The 2,643-nt window shown below is 35.0% G+C and overlaps 1 pseudogene; it reads right to left on the reverse strand.

Annotated features, from left to right (window-relative positions):
- Nucleotides 1-213: 213 nt before the first annotated feature.
- Nucleotides 214-2,373, reverse strand: LOC134718076 (uncharacterized; annotated as a pseudogene).
- Nucleotides 2,374-2,643: the final 270 nt, after the last annotated feature.

Genomic DNA, 2,643 nt, shown 5'->3' on the forward strand with positions numbered 1-2,643 from the left:
TTATTCACTATCACAAACATATATACCAAATATATCAAACTAAGTTGTAAACTTACGGTATATTAAAGGGCACTAAAACATACAAAACCACTATCACACATCCTTTTACTTTATATTTACACACATGATTTAATCAATAAAAAAGTTATACATAAGAAGCTCTAAAGTTATACATAAAAGTGTTCAAAGTTCTTAGTATTGTTCTAGAATTCTTTACTGCAGAGCTGTACGTTGTCTAGTTGGTTGTCGGACGGCTTGTAGAGTTTGGCAATCACTTTCAAAAAGTGGGTTTGTGATGACATAGCCTATGTACTGGTCCCATGCCGTCTGGATCTTCCTTTCTAGGACGGTGTACTTCTTATGGATATCACGCTCTAGGTCGTCGGCACGGACACTGCAGTCGACGACTTCGGCTTCTGTCATAAGGTCTGGAACTAGGACGTAGAATGGAGCACATGCGTGCTTGGCTGCAGTGTTGATCTTCTTGTGCCAACCTGAAGAATTAAAGAAAAATAAATAAATATGAAATTAAATGTATAATTGCACAAAAGCAAAGGTATACAATTATATGATAAAGTCATAGTTTATTTGTTATCTATCTCATTGACAATGATACCACTTTATACAGTTATTTGGTGTCTATCTCATTGACAATGACTTTATACAATACTAATTTCTGTTCAATGCATTAAATGGTAGAGCAAAGTAACCAATACTTATAAAATACATATTACTGTTTAAATACGATTAGTGACTATAAATATTCTTACCCTCAACGTCATTATTGGTGCGTACTGTCCTCTTGAAGATGCTACCAGTCTGCTACTTGGATGACTGCGTTGTTAAACCACTGGCGGTCGATGTAGGAAACCAATTCTTGTAGCTCAGGTATGTTGGCACGGCCACGGAGTGTGTTGAAAAGAGGGACGAAAGATACCAAAGGGACAGTCAAACTCGTAAATCTAAAACAAACTGACAACGCCATGGCTAAAAAATGAAAAAGACAAACAGAAAAACAATAGTACACATGACACAACATAGAAAACTAAAGAATAAACAACACGAACCCCACCAAAAACTAGGGGTGATCTCAGGTGCTTGAATGAGTCTCTGATATGCATGGATGACAGGAATGGCAAAACCAGAAGCTGACGGATGTACTGATGGACAGCTTGCTGTTGTCGATAAGCTCTCACCAACCATACTCCTGGACGTGACGCCAAACAGCGTGCGTCCAATAGAACACACAAGCCATGATGCTGACACCAGGAAAACACGTCTGATACCAAGCCAAGCACCTGCAATTAAACCAGTTCAATTAAAACATATTCAAAATAATTAGTACTATTGATTTCAACTATTGGCTCTGGTACTGGCCAGTTGATCTGTTCACAGGGTGTGCTAATGAACTGTAGGTCATTGCCATGTCTGGCGTCTTTGTAAGCCTGAAAAGTTATACCTAAAATTGAAATTTGATATTATAAATATTATCACATGTAAACAATATAATTTAAGACATCAATATAAAACAAATAACCAAGAAGGAGTGACCATTACAATGATTATAATTTAATATATAAATCTACTTGTACTAGAACATAATACTAAATATGAGAAAACATTCATACTAACGTAGATATATATATATAGATATATTGTCTTATTTTATCTTAATATATTTATTTAAGTTCATTAATTATATATATGGATATATACTGAAGGCCATACATTGACCTATAATGGTTTACTTTTATAAATTACTATTTGGATTGAGAGTTGTCTCATTGGCACTCAAACCACAGCTTCCTATAGTTCCTGATGATAGTTGCACAACATTTTATTCATTTATCAATTGAAACACTTACAAGAGCCACACAATCTATGCTGCCACCTCTCACATGATACTGCATGTTAACGAGGTCGGACCTCTCTGTCACAAGAAATACACATGTGGGGTTTTTAATATATACTGTCGATAGGAAAAATGATATAGTACCGAGGGCAGTGTCTATGAAAATTTCCTAAACATTTACAAGGATGGTTTCAGAACTTGTTGAAAACGTGTCTTTATAACAACGCATAGTCTTAGCTCTTTTTTTCAAAGGAAACCAACAATTTGTTTAAAAAAAACCATTGTTCCTCCATCTCGTTGAGTTTTTTCTTGTAAATACGCTGGCTCGCCATTTGTTTAGATTCAAAACAACTTGACATTCTGTCTCATTTATAAGATTGTTTGTAGGATTTTCCCGAAGCCAGAAAACTTTAGACATCATTACCACCATCTGTAATTGATTCAGCAAATTTATTTCTAGACTCCACAAAGTTTTTATTAATCTCTTTTTTTCTGTCTTGTGGTGTTGGAATGTCGGACATTGTAACAGAGATTGATTTGTTAAATGAAATATTCATTTTTTTTTCTACTACTGGCTTGACGATGTTTCATTCTCCTTGACAGCCTTTGGTGAAGTAATGTTAATGAGAGTTTTGGTAACATTGGTACATAATGCACTCAATTCAATGGTTTTGAGTGGAGCAGATTTGTGAAGTTTGGATATGTGTCCATGAACGGTATTCCATGGATTGCAATCATCCAGTGTGTGTTCTTTCTTTTCTTTTCCTGGTAATTTATGATCATTTATTCCA

The sequence above is a fragment of the Mytilus trossulus genome, chromosome 5, assembly GCF_036588685.1.
Source record: "Mytilus trossulus isolate FHL-02 chromosome 5, PNRI_Mtr1.1.1.hap1, whole genome shotgun sequence".
NCBI classification, from domain to species: domain Eukaryota; kingdom Metazoa; phylum Mollusca; class Bivalvia; order Mytilida; family Mytilidae; genus Mytilus; species Mytilus trossulus.